This window comes from Zalophus californianus, chromosome 7 (assembly GCF_009762305.2).
Source record: "Zalophus californianus isolate mZalCal1 chromosome 7, mZalCal1.pri.v2, whole genome shotgun sequence".
Taxonomy (NCBI): Eukaryota; Metazoa; Chordata; class Mammalia; order Carnivora; family Otariidae; genus Zalophus; species Zalophus californianus.
In genome coordinates, this window is record NC_045601.1 from 85,145,890 (window position 1) to 85,161,280 (window position 15,391).

Below are 15,391 nucleotides of genomic sequence, written 5' to 3' on the forward strand. Positions count from 1 at the left end.
TAGAAAGATATCATATTAAACAGTGTCTCTTTTTATAAAATAATTTCTGTTCACCTGTCTAATGTATAAAGAGATGTTTATAATAATATTCTAATATTTCCAAATGGTGGTATTCCTTGAATAATTCATGTCTTTATATAACTTTTACAATAATAACATCATTATTTCATACTCTGAATGCTGGGAGAGTAATTGGTTATAAGGAGATAAAAGTGGAAGCAGGGAGGCCACTAAATGATTACAAAAGCCCAAGTGAGAAAATATGGTGGTATGGGCTAGGATGCTCACACTGGAAATGAAGAGAAGCGACCTGATTCATGGCATAGTTTGGAGGGAGGAAAAACAGGACTCCTAGCCTTGAATGTGGGTGATATGCAGAAGAGGAGTCAGGGCAGATGCTGAAGTTTCTTATTCAAGCTACTGGAATCATGGAGGCCATTGACAGAAGTAGAATGGAACATGTTATTTCCAAGTTAAGAGGGGTAGAGGCAGGGTCTAGAGTTTGACTTTATATGTTCTAAATTTGAACATCTGAGAAACATACAAGTAATCTTGTAGTCAGTTGCTTACACAGATTGGAGTACAAATAGGTCTACACTTGTTATATAAATCTGGGATTTGTCAGCGAATAGGCTATGACAGCCTTGGGCAAAAGTCTAAAATAATCTTGGGGCCATTAGTACTCACAAACTAGTTACTTTAGTCATTATATCATGAATGTTAATTGATTTTAATTTATTATTTTCATTTTTTCAGTGGTGTAAATTGTGTTTGACCCATTCAAAAGAATACAAATATTTTGTAAAAGAATACAAATATTTTGTCAGACATACATGGACTCATAGAAGGTTGGAACTTAAAAGAACTCTTAGATAGTATATACTCCAAGCCTCATTACATAGATCAAAAAACCTGAGACTCCATTTAAATAATTTTCTAAAATAAAAGAACTAGCTTGTGAGAGAAGTAGAAATAAAACATAAGTTTTCAGATTCTCAATCCTATTGTATGAAAGCTCACACACACACCCACACACAAACACCCTGTGCATTAAAAAAATCAAAAAGAACTTATTTTTTTTATCAGACTCTACTAATCTCAGGTAAAAAAATGATCTTTGTTAGTTTCTTTGGGCTATAATATGAGAATATTGCAATATTGTATGTATTGTACTTTGGGAGACTTGTGTGTAAGTCATTTTTAAAACCATAAGAAAAGAGGAAAACTATATTGAATATATTTTGAAAGATAAGAGTCTTTTCATTGTCTAAATTACCACATAATTTTTCTTTTTGGTTGGCAATTATAATTTCTTAGATACATAGTTTATTGTCTCCTCTAATTCCAATACTGCATAGAAAAATATCTGCATAGAAAAATTTCCAAGAGGAGGGAGAATTATTTTCCACTTGTATTTTTGTCATTTGATTATTTTTTAAAAATTATATCCAAATGATTCTACTTTTTTTTCCACACTCCAAAAGACAGCCACCTGCTACTTCCTTCATAAAGGAAGTATCCCATCAGATTTTCTACTCCACATAAATAACTAATTCCCTAGGAGAAGGGAAAATGCGCAGAATGGTATTTACCCTTATTTTTTTAACAAGTATTTCTATTGGATTTTGTAGTATTCTACTAATATACTTCTGCCTTTGTGGACATTATATTTAATCTCTCCCATTTCCCTTTAAGATCATAATTAGTCCCTTCCACCTAATAAGTTTTCTGTTAAATGCTAAACCTTTATTATTTTTGAAAATGTCCTTTGAAATATTTTTCTGTGCAATTATGAGGCACCTAAGTTCAATTAAAAGTTTCTGAACAATGTTCTGTTAAGCCATATAACCACTATGTACCCAAAAAAGCTTGCTAATTTCATTCATCCCTACCTCTGCATGTGGGCAAACTTAAATATAAAAATTCACTAACTGAAGAGTAAAAATATATTTTCTTTTTGCTCTTACTTAGATGTGCATGGCATGGGATGAATGGAGAGGACCATAGAGTATGATCCCTGTATCCCTAGCTTTTCAACAGTTTTACTAAGGACATGGAAAAGGACAGCTTTGTATTGTAATAAAGGCCAGAAATGGGTTTACTATGAAACAAATGAAGGTCAATCCCTAGTAATATGTTCACATGGTTATATACTTTAGAAAAATTTGCAAAAGTAAGATATTTTTATCACAATCAGTTAAAACTATTATCATTTTCTTTTTTTCATTTTTTTATTATGTTATGTTAATCACCATACATTACATCATTAGTTTTGGATGTAGTGTTCCATGATTCATTGTTTGTGCATAACACCCAGTGCTCCATGCAGAATATGCCCTCCTTAATACCCATCACCAGGCTAACCCATTCCCCCCACCCCCCTCCTCTCTAGAACCTTCAGTTTGTTTCTCAGAGTCCATAGTCTCTCATGGTTCGTCTCCCCCTCCGATTTCCCCCCCTTCATTCTTCCCCTCCTGCTATCTTCTTTTTTTTTTTTTTTTAACATATAGTGTATTATTTGTTTCAGAGGTACAGGTCTGTGATTCAACAGTCTTACACAATTCACAGCACTCACCATAGCACATACCCTCTCCAATGTCTATCACCCCAGGCACCCCATCCTTCCCAACCCTCACCACTCTAGCAACCCTCAATTTGTTTCCTGAGATTAAGAATTCCTCATATCAGTGAGGTCATATGATACATGTCTTTCTTTGATTGACTTATTTCACTCAGCATAATACCCTCCAGTTCCATCCATGTCATTGCAAATGGCAAGATTTCATTCCTTTTGATGGCTGCATAATATTCCATTGTATATATATACCACATCTTCCTTATCCATTCATCTGTCCATAGACATCTTGGCTCTTTCCACAAAAACTATTATCATTTTCTACTGCAACTTCTTCTCCATCATACTGCCCCTCCTGGCAGGAGGCCCCATAGCAGCTGTGAAGTGTTGGGTTCAGGGGAATATACATAAGTGATTCACAGTCAGTTCTGTGAATCGTCAAATTACTACTAGCTACTCTGCATAGAATTTGTTTCCAGAAAAACCCCTACCATTTCCTGCCACCACTCAACTAAGCATGTTACACAAAGGTGCCCACAATTCCTAGTCCTAGAACTATTAGGGTACTGAAGGAGAAATGAAGTTTGAACTCTATGGAAGCATTAGTTAGTCTATGGAATATTTTTCCAGTAATCAGTTGCCTCCTATCAAAAGTATACTTAATATTCAAATCTTATCTGAAATCTTATAATTCATATATGAAAGAAACTTGGTAGAGATTTTTCCAAATTGGACAACAGTTCTAAAATTTCATGACAGTACCAATAACAAATTACAGAAGGAGAAAATTTCTGAAAAATTCTATAAATTTCAATCAGCAGTGCTTGATGAAAGACTGAATTACTGTCTCATTTTCTTTATAAAAAGTTATTACAAAATTGACATTTCATGGAAAAGGTGATGAGTTTATTGTCAAAAATAAAAATATGTATTAGGCAGTTGATTAATAAAAAAAGATATGTTATTTTTTGGGATTTTTCTGTTGTATTACACATCACTTCTTTCTCATTCTAAATAAATATTCACATTTGTACTTGACTCTTTATTAATAACTTTTTATGATTTTTCTTAAAATGGGTCACAAAAATCATATCAACTTCAGGCCGTAAAAAACATACGTCTGTTTGATGACCACATAGCTCCACCAGCCTTGATGGACATTCTGATTTGAGTTACAGACATTATGATTTGAGCACCATCATGAACAAAAAGATAAAAGGGAGAATAAGAGACTTCCCATTTCCCACTATGCTTTAGGACTATATATTATTTACAAAAATGAAAGCTCAGAGCTTTAACAAAATAAAAATCATTGCCCTACAATAATAATGCTTTGAATGTCTAATTTCTCACCAGGAAGGTGATCAGAATTGATATCAGAAAATTGGTAAAAGAAAAAATTCGAAGTAAACTTCACCTTACTGGCCAGACTAGTGGGCACTAATTACAAAATGATGGCGCACTTCTCCCCTACACAGGAATTTGGCCCTGGTCATTGGTTACATGGCTTTGATACCTCAAGTCATGTATTTTGCCACTTGGAGAAGTTATGTGCATTTAAGGAAAAACCCTAAAAAAAATAAAGTTAGGGAAACAAGCTGTCTAGAGACTATAAATTGCCATGGAGTAGCTCATGATTTTCTGAAGTGCAAACTACTAATCTAGTTACCTTTAATTGCACCAATGGGTAAGAAATAATGTGAGTCAGATACAAGAATACTTAAGAAAACAGTTGCTTTGTAAGTCTTCAAATATGGCTATTTTCTTTCAAGGTACATTGAGAAGAGCTAGCCCTGCTCAAAAATATTTTTCAATCTAAGAATCATTTATTATCTTTTCCATAGTCTTGAAAATGTAAAACCTTTTAGGAGGTATGACAAGAAATGAAGATTCTGTGACTTTGGGGAAATTCTGTCATACAGTTTTCCTCTGTAGCTAGAACTGGGCACTTAAGATTGAAGCAAGTGTTGCTATGGATAGAGGGAGAGGTGAAGCCCTAAGAAACAGAAGCAGAAAAATGAAAATGTAAATTCCACTCCTGTAATTTGGAATGTGGCCAATCTGATTGCATTCTCTAAGGGAATGTTGCTATACTTGAATGTATACTACTTGAATGTAAATGATGTAAAATTGTCTTAGGATGCTCAACCGAGTAGAAATACACTCAAAAAAATCATTTTTGCAGTCTGATTTGTTTTTCTTCAATTTGTATTTTAAAAAGTCAAACAGGAAAAAAGCATAGTATAATAAATATCCATATATTCTTTATCTCCACCAATAGTTAACATTTTGCCATGTTTACCACTACATTTTTTTTCTGTATTTCTTTTCCTGCAGCCACACCTGGACCCACTTGAGAATAAGTTGCAGACAGCATGACACTTCAGCACTTAGTGCCTTAGCATCTATCACTTAAAAGCAGTACTTTACTTCCTCACACAATATCTTCCTAACCACAATATCATAAGATTATCACTCACAAGGAAATTTACATGGAACAGTAATACTATCAAAATTGAAATCTATATTCAAATTTCCTGTCATTCTCAAATGTCTCTTAGGCCGATTTTATTTCTAAAATCTAATCAAGAATCAATTGTTGCATTAGTTTTCATTTCTGTCAGCCTCCTTTAAACTAAGATAGTCTGCCTCACCATTTATTTATTTATTTATTTACTTATTTATTTACTTATTGCCTCTCATGACATTGACTTAAAAAAAATTACTCAGGGGCTGGGCACCTGGGTGGCTCAGTTGTTTAAGTGCCCCCCTCTTGATTTCAGCCCAGATCAGGATCTCAGGGTTGTGAGATTTAGCCCCACATTGGGCCCTGTGCTGGGTGTGGAGTCCTGCTTGAGATTCGTTCCCTCCCTTTGCCCCTCCCCCCCTAAAAAAAAAAAAACAACCTGAGGCCAACTGTATTCTATAGTGCCCCAAACTTCAACTTGATTGGGCTTTTTTTTAATGATTTAATTCATGTTGGACATTTTTGGCAAGAATACTACATCGATATATCTCCCACTGCTTCATGGCAAGAAATATAAAATATCAGTTTGTCCCATTGTTGGTAATACTAACACTGGTCATATGGTTATGGTGGTGTTCCCCATATTGCCACAGTGTAAAGAAATCTTTTACACTTTGAAATTTGTATGTAATCTGTAGAATAATAATTTGGAAGATCTGTGTGAATATTCTATGCCCAACAAATCTTCACTCAGTGGTTTCACCATCCATTCATGATTTTTACCTGAATGATTTATTGTATTGGTGTTTGAAAAATGGAAAATTTTCTTTTGTTAAAATATTTATTTATTTTAGAGAGAGAGAAAAAGCTCGAGTGAGGGGAGGAGCAGAGGGAGAGGGACAAGCAGACTCCCGTTGAGCATGGAGCCTGGTGCCGGGCTGGATCTCACCACCCTGAGATCATGACCTGAGCCAAAACCAAGAATTGGATGTTTAACAACTGAGCCACCCAGACACCCCCAAAATGGAAAAATTTCTAATTCTATTATTATTTCTACACTCATTAGCTGGCATTTTTTTTGTAAAGAAGTGCCTTTGATACTCTTCTGCCTTCTTAGGGGTATTACTATGGATTCATGTGTTCTTCTTTGTTAGCTATGTTGTAATCCATTACCTACACTATTCTTTTTGATGCTCTAATTGGCCCAGACATGACAAGTGGGATTCTATGAAGACAGCCTTTGGGTCCTTTTAACAAGTTATCATACCTCTGGTGAAGTGTCCCAGGTGTTGCCTTGCACTTTCTTGATCCCTTCTCAGAACGAGGCATTTCTGCAGGAAGCTCCCTTGATATCTTCTGGTGGGGAATGTATTTAGAAACTGAGATCAGGATGTTGAGTGTGTTGATGGCTAGTAGATGTCATTCTTTAAACCCATTCAGTGGACAAAACTAAGAAATACATGTACATATTTAAGTCAGGAGTTCATACTGAAATCTACAATCCAAATCCAGACACTTAAACCCCCTCCAAGTTAGTATCTCTTTTTCACAGTGAAAATATCTGCTCCCAAGAACATCAATATATTCATCAATTTTCCCTTTTCTAAAATATACAAAAATTATGTCTAGTATTACTACATCAATGCCATTAACAACAAAACAATAGAGTTCAGGATTTCTTTGCAGTTTTTCTTGTACTTAGAGAAAAGCCCATTTATGATACATAGGGTACTGTGTCTAAAATTTACTTGAATGAATTTCTTTTTTCCATATGATTAATCATCAATTTGATATATAGTTAGGTTCATTTGTTTCTATTTGTATCCATTTGTAGAGTTATCTTTTTAAAATCCTTTTTAATTTTATTTTATTTCTGAATATGTAAAGCATTTATGTTGTTCAAAAGTTAAAACAATATGTTCCGAGGAGTCTCACACCCAGTACTGTCCCTCCACTGCATTCCCCCCATACCTTGTATGGGTAAAAATTTTTATTCAATTTTGGCTTATCCTGCCTGTATTTATGTTTTCAACACACACCCACTTATCTATATTTATATAAAAAATGTATGTGTATAGCCTCATTTCTCTTTCTTACACAAAAAATGGTATACTACATATACCTGGGTTTGGGTTTTTGTTTTTTTTTTCCAAATGACAATGTGCCTGAAAATCATTTCATACCAATTCATAGAATTCTTCCTCAACCTTTTTTTTTTCCACAATGAATAGTATTCCATGTGTGAATGCACCATAATTTATTCCACAAGTTTCCTGTGGCTGGACATTTGGGATGTTTTCAGTAGTTTGCTAATTAGAAAATAATGCTTCAATGAATAACATTGTGCATATTTTTTTCCTCACATTTGTGAAAGTGTATCTTCAGGTTAAATTCCTATATGTGGGAATTGCTGCTGTGTCAATAGTAAATCATTTGCTAGATAATGCCAAATTCCTTTCAAAGAGGTTATATCACTTTGAATTCTCATTAGCAATATCTGGGGACCTGTTTCTTGTAGTATTGTATACAAAATATGTTATTGAGATTTTGAACTCCTGTTTTTCTAATACATAAGAAATAGTATCTCAATGTAGTTTCAGTTTGCATTTTTCTTATGAGAGAAGTTATGAAACTTTTTATATATTTGAGGGCCTTCTGTATATCTTTTTTCTATGACCTGATTGTATTTTTGCTTATTTTGTATTAGGTTGTAGGATTTTTTAAGAAATGTTTCTATATTCGAGATGTTAGCCCTTTATGATAAGGTGGCAAATATTGCCTCCTCATCTGTCATTTGTCATTTGCTTTTGTTTATGGTGGTTTTGCTAATTTAAAAGTATTTTTAATGTATTTGAATGTATCAATCTTTTATTGTATCTGGATTTGAGTCATAACTCACCCAGAGGTTATTTAAAATCTTCACCTGTTCTCTTCTAGTCCTTGTGTGGTTTCACAGTTTATAATAGATCTCTGCCCTATTTGGAGTTTATTCTGATGTATGATATGAAGTATGGGTGGCCTCCCAGTTGTTCATACATCATTCATTAAAAAGCCTACATTTTTCCCTAGTGATTTGAAATGCCACCTTCAGGTGGGGGGATGGGTTAGCCCGGTGATGGGTATTAAAGAGGGCACGTTCTGCGTGGAGCACTAGGTGTTATGCACAAACAATGAATCATGGAACACTACATCAAAAACTAATGATGTGATGTATGGTGATTAACATAACAATAAAAAAATTTAAAAAAAAGAAATGCCACCTTCATCATATGTTGAATTTTTTTCTTTTTTTTTCCCTTTTTATTATTATTCCAATATAGTTAGTGTTATATTAATTTCAGGTATGAAATTCGGTGATTCAAAAACTCCATAAATTACTTAGTGCTCATCAAGATAAGTGTACTTTTTATCCCCCCTCACCTATCCACTCATCCTCCACCCATCTGCCCTCTGTTCTTTATAGTTAAGATCTGTTTTTCAGTTTGTCTCTATTTTTTTCCTTTGTTCATTTGTTTTGTTTCTTAAGTTCCACATATGAGTGAAATCATGTGGTATTTGTCTTTTTCTGACTGGCTTATTTTGCTTAGCATTATACTCTAGCTCCATCTATGCTGTTACAAATGAGAAGCTTTCATTCTCTCTTTTTTTTTTTGCCTGAATAATATTTCATTGTATATATATATAAACCACATGTTCTTTATACATTTATCTATCAATGGACACTTAGCTTGCTTCCATAATTTGGCTATTGTAAATAATGCTGCAATAAACATAGAAATGCATGTATCCCTTTGAATTAGGGTTTTCACATTCTTTGGGTAAATACCCAAAGTATGATTGTTGGATCATAGGGTAGTTCTATTTTAATTTTTGAGGAACCTCCATACTGTCTTTCACAATGTCTGCACCAGTTTGCATTCCCACCAACAGTGCACAAGTGTTCCTATTTCTTCCCATCCTTGCCAACACTTGTTTCTTGGGTTTTTGATTGTAGCTATTCTGACAGGTGTGAGGTGATATCTCATTGTTGTTTTGATTAGCATTTCTCTGATGATGAGTGATGTTGAGCATGTTTTCATGTGTCTGTTGGCTATCTGGATGTCTTTTTTGGAGAAATGTCTGTTCATGTTCTCTGCCCATTTTTTTTAAAGATTTTATTTATTTATTTGACAGAGAGACACACAGTGAGAGAGGGAACACAAGCAGAGGCAGAGGGAGAGGGAGAAGCAGACTCCCCGCTCATCAGGGAGCCCACTGCAGGGCCTGATCCCAAGACCCGGAGATCATGACCCGAGCCGAAGGTAGACACTTAACGAATGAGCCACCCGGGCACCCCTCTCTGCCCATTTTTAATTGGATTATTTGGGGGGTGTTGGTGTTAAGTTGTATAAGTTCCTTTTCTTTTCAGTTTGTATTTAAATTTCAGTTAACATACAGTGTGTAATATTTTTTTAATTTAAATTCAGTTAGCCAACATATAGTATATACTTAGTTTCAGATGTAGTGTTCAATAATTTATCAGTTGTGTATAACACCCAGTGCTCATCATATCACATGCCCTCATTAATGCCCATCACCTAATTACCCCATCCCCCCACCAACCTCCCCTCCAGCAACCTACAGTTCGTTTCTTATAGTTAAGAGTTTCTCATGGTTTTTCTCCCTCTCTGATGACTTTCCATTCAGTTTTTCCTCCATTACCCTATGATCCTCTGTGCTATTTCTTATATTCCACATATGAGTGAAACTATATGATAATTGTCTTTCTCTGATTGACTTATTTCACTCAGCATAATACCCACCAGTTCCATCCACATTGATGTAGATGGTAAGTATTCATCCTTTCTGACAGCTGAGTAATATTCCATTGTGTGTGTGTGTGTGTGTGTGTGTGTGGTATATATATATATCTCATATATATATATATATATATCTCACATCTTCTTCATCCATTCATCAAAGAACATCTTGGCTCTTTCCACAGTTTGACTATTGTGGACATTGCTGCTATGAACATTGGGGTGAAGGTGCCCCTTCAGATTACTACATTTGTGTCTTTAGGGTAAATGCCTAGTAGTGCAATTGCTGGGTCGGAGGGTAGCTCTATTTTTAACTTCTTGATGAACCTCCATACCATTGTCCAGCGTGGCTGTACCAGCTTGCATTCCCACCAACTGTTTAAGAAGGTTCCCCTTTCTCCACAACCTCTCCAACATTTGTTGTTCCCTGTCTTGTTAACTTTAGCCATTCTGACTGGTGTAAGGTGGTATCTCATTGGGTTTTGTTTTGTATTTCCCTGATGCCAAGTGATGTGGAGCATTTTTTCATGTGTCTGTTGGCCATTTGGATGTCTTCTTTGCAGAAATGTCTGTTCATGTCTTCTGCCCATTTCTTGATTGGATTATTTGTTTTTGGGTATTGACTTTGATAAGTTCTTTATAGATCTTGGATACTAGCCCTTTATCTGATATGTCATTTGCAAATATCTTCTCCCTTTCCATAGGTTGCCTTTTAGTTTTGTTGACTGTTTCCTTTGCTATGCAGAAGCTTTCTATCTTGATGAAATCCCAATAGTTCATTTTTTATTTTGTTTCCCTTTCCTTTGGAGACATGTCTAGCAAGAAGTTGCTGCAGCCGAGATCGAAGAGGTTGCTGCCTGTGTTCTCCTCTAGGACTTTGATGGATTCCTATCTCACATTTAGGTCTTTCATCCATTTTGAATTTATTTTTGTGTATGGTGTAAGAAAATGGTCCAGTTTCATTCTTCTATATGTGGCTATCCAATATTCCCAGCACCATTTGTTGAAGAGACTGTCTTTTTTCCATTGGATATTCTTTCCTGCTTTGTCAAAGATTGGTTGACCATAGAGTTGAGGGTCCATTTCTGGGTTCTCTATTCTGTTCCATTGATCTGCATTTCTGTTTTTGTGCCAGTACCATTCTGTCCTGATGATTAGAGTTTTGTGATATAGCCTGAAGTCTGGCATTGTGATGCCACCAGCTTTGATTTTCTTTTTCAACATTCCTCTGGCTATTTGGGGTCTTTTCTGGCTCCATACAAATTTCATGATTATTTGTTCTAGCTCTGTGAAAAATGTCAGTAGTATTTTGATTGGGATTGCCCTGAATATGTAGATTGTTCTGGGTAGCATAGATATTTTAACACTATTTATTCTTCCAATCCATGAGCACTGAATGTTTTCCCATCTCTTTGTGTCTTCCTCAATTTCTTTCATAAATGTTCTGTAGTTTTTAGAGTACAGATCCTTCACCTCTTTGGTTAGGTTTATTCCTAGGTATCTTATGGTTTGGAGTGCAATTATAAATGGGATCAATTCCTTAATTACTCTTTCTTTCTCATTGTTAGTACATAGAAGTGCAACTGATTTCTGTGTATTGATTTTATATCCTGCCACATTGCTGAATTCCTGTATGAGTTCTAGCAATTTTAGGGTGAAGTCTTTTGGGTTTTCCACATAAAGGATCATGTCATCTACAAAGAGTGAGAGTTTGACTTCTTCTTTGCCAATTTAAATGCCTTTTATTTCTTTTTGTTGTCTGATTGCTGAGACTAGGACTTCTAGTGTATAATATTAATTTCAGGTGTACAATATAATGATTCAACACTTCCATACAACACCCTTTGCCATTATAGCAACTGTACTCCTTAATCCTCATCACCTATTTAACCTACCTCCCACCTCCCCTCATAACCATTAGTTTGTTCTCTGTAGTGAAGGGTCTGTTTCCTGGTTTGCCTCTCTCTCTCTTTTTCCCCCTTTGGTCATTTGTTTTGTTTCTTAAATTATACATATGAGTGAAATCATATCATATTTGTCTTTCTCTGACTGACTTATTTTACTTTTCTGCTTAGATCACTTGTCCATTGATATAGTGGAGTGTTAATTTCCCCTACTATTATAATGTTATTACCAATTATTTACTTTTATTATTAACTCTTTTATGTATTTGGGTGCTCCCATGTTAGGCATATAAATATTTACAGTTTAGGTATTCTTGGTGAATTGTTCCCTTAGTGATAATATAGTGTCCTTCTTTGTTTCTTGTTATAGACTTTGTTTTAAAGTCAATTCTTTTATGATATAAGTATAGCTACTCTGGCTTTCTTTTGACATCCATTTGCATGATAAGTGTTTCTCCATCCCTTCATTTTCAATCTACATGTATCATTAGGTTTGAAGTGAGTGTCTTATAAAAAGCATACGATGGGCCTTGTTTATTTTCTAATCTATTCTCTCACCCTATTCTTTAGATTGGAGTATTTAGTCCATTTACATTCAAAGTAATTGTTGATAAGTATGTATTTATTGCCATTTTGTTGCTTTGTGTTTGCTTTTGTGGATCTTCTTTGTTCCTTTCTTCCCTTACTCTCTTCTCTCTCCATAAGTTGGCTTTCTTTAGTGATATACTTTGATTTCTCTTTATTCTTTGCATATCTATTACTAGTTTTGATTTGTGGTTATAATTATGTTTGTATGCAACATCTTCTGAATATAGCAGTCTATCTTAAGTTAATGGTTGCTTCAGTTTTAACCCATTCTTTACTCCTCTCCTCCCCACATTTTAGGTATATTGTGTCATAATTTGCATCCTTTTATTTTGTGAGTCCTTTGACTGAATTTTACAGATACACATATTGTTATTGCTTTGGTATTTCTTTTCCACTCACGGAGTTCCCTTTAACATTTCTTTTAGGGCTGGTTTAATGGTCATGAACTCCTTTAACTTGTTTGTCTAGGAAGCTCTATCTCTCCTTGTATTCTGAATGATAGCTTTGCTCGATAGAGTATTCTTGGCTACAGAATTTTTCCTTTCAGCACTTTGAATATATTGTGCCACTTCTTTCTGATAAGTTTCTGTTGAAAAATCCACCAATAGCCTTATGAGGTTTCCCTTGTATGTAACTTTTCTTTTCTCTTGCTGCTTTTAAAATTCTTTATCACTCCTTTTTGTCATTTTAATTCCTACATGTCTTGGTTTGGACCTCCTTGGGTGATTTTGTTGGGGGATATCTGTGCCTCCTGGATCTGAATTTCTGTTTCCTTCCCCAGATTTGAGAAGTTTTCAGCTATTGTTTCTTAAAATAAATTTTCTGCCCCCTTTTCTCTCTTTTCTTCCTCTGGGATCCCTATAATGTGAATGCTGTTACACTTGATAGAGTGGCTGAGTCCTTGAAGGCTATTCTCATTTTGCATAATTTTTTCTCTCTCATCTCTTCAGCTTAATTACTTTCCATTACTCTCTCCTCTAGGTCATTGATTCATTCTTCTGCTTCTATACTGCCATTTATCCCATCTAGTGTATTTTCTATTTCAGTTATTGTGTTCTTCATTTCTGATTGGTTCTTGTTTATCTCTGTGTTAAAGTCTCATTGATGTCCTCCATTCTTTTCTCAAGTCCAGTGAGAATGTTTATGACCATTACTTTAAATTCTCTATCAGACATATTACTTATTTCTGTTTCACTTAGCTCTCTTGTTGTGATTTTGTCCTATTCTCTCATTTGGGACATATTCCTCTGTCTCCTCATTTCCTATGTCTCTTGCTCCTGAAGTAGTGGGTGGGGCACACACCTTTAACAAGATGTGCTGGTCCTCTTCCACAAGGGATATGCAGCTGCTGCTGATACAATGGCAGAATAGGGCCACTCTGAGGGCAGAGGATGCAGTTTTAACAAAGTGCACTGTCCTCTCCAGGAGTTGACCCACCACAGCTGCCAAGACCAGGGCCCTGCAAAGCTCACAGTCAGAGGATGCAGTGTTGGGAGGCTGGACTGGTCTGGGATGGGGGCGTGAACCTTCAGTGCCAGGACTGAGGCAGGCCTGGCTGGAAGGGACAGATCCACCAAATTGCAGGGAGCAGAGCATGGTATAAGCCAGTTAGATAGTGAAATCTGGTGTTGGACTGGTTCCTGCAGGTGACCAGGTGTTTTTGCTGGAGGGGCACAGGAGGAAATGGCACCTGCAAGCTCCTCTGTCCCTCAGGGGCTCTGAGTTTAGTAAACAACTCTCCCTCTCATATGGTCTAAGCATTTTTCAAACTACTGCTTCTACATTATATCTCTTTGGGCTGTTTGTCATGCTATCTTTTTAAGGGCATGAACTCAGCTTCCTCTTGTTCTCTGGGTTCTTCCAAGAGCCAAGCTGCTGATTTTTAAAGTTCCAGGCTTTAAGTCCCACTGGTTGTAAGAACTCATGAAATTCATCCCCTCTAATTTTCAAAGCCAAATGCTGTGGGGATTCATCTTCCCTGTGCAGGTTCCCAAGTGTGATAGCCTATTTCTTGTTCTTCTCTGTGCCCCCAGCTCCTTCCCTCCAATGGCCAGACCCACAGGGATTAGCTACCCACTGCATCTCCACCCTTCCTACCCTCTTCAATGTGGCCTCTTCTCTGAATTTAGTTATGGAGTTTGTTCTGCCAGTCTTCAGGTAGTTTTCTTAGTTACTTACACTGATGTGTTATCTAGTTGTCTCAGTGGAACAAGATGAGTTTAAGTCCTCCAACTCCACCATCTTCCCAGGAAGTCCCCATATGTTGAGTTCTAAAGTGTGAACTTTATAATCAAATTCTCTAAGGACACCTGGGTGGCTCAGTCAGTTAAGCATCTGCCTTCAGCTCCGGTCATGATGACTGGGTCCTGGGATCAAGTCCTGCATGGGGCTCCTTGCTCAGCAAGGAGCCTGCTTCTCCCTCTGCCTGCCACTCTCCCTGCTGTGCGCTCTCTCTCTCTCTCTCTCTCTCTCTCTCACAAATAGATAAATAAAATCTTTAAAAAAAATTCTCTGGCTCTAGCAATAAAATTTGTTGGATTTTTATTGGATCACATTTAATTTACATAATAACTTAGGAAGAATTAATTCCTTTATGTTGATTCATTCTATTCAAGAGTGAAGAATGTCTTTCCATTTATTAAAATCTGCTTTTGTGCATTTCAGGTATATTTTAAAGTTTTCATCATATAGATTTTGCACATTTCTTTTTAAGTTTATACCTAAGTATTTTATATTTTTTGTTGTTATAAATGGAGTTTTTCTTCCATTATGTCTTTAAATGTGTTATTGATTTTGTATGTTAGAATTGCATTCTGTTACTTCACAATTTATGTATGTGTAATTTTATTTTTCCTAATTCTTGTGCCTCTACTTCTTTTGTTTTGTCTGAATGCACTGCCCAATACTCCCAATTCAACATGAAATAATAGTTGAGACAGTGGGCATCCTTCTTAGGGCAATTTTTGAGACAAATAAATGTAGAAATGTCCCATTTTCCATAGTATAGTAAGTGCAATTGCTAGAGCAATAGGCAAGTGTCCCCAGGCAGAAAACCTGC

General features: G+C 35.8%; 1 pseudogene; it reads right to left on the reverse strand.

Moving 5' to 3' along the window:
- Positions 1-13,929, reverse strand: part of LOC113927924 — a 38,052-nt pseudogene extending 24,123 nt beyond the window's left edge.
- Between the last annotated feature and the right edge of the window lie 1,462 nt (positions 13,930-15,391).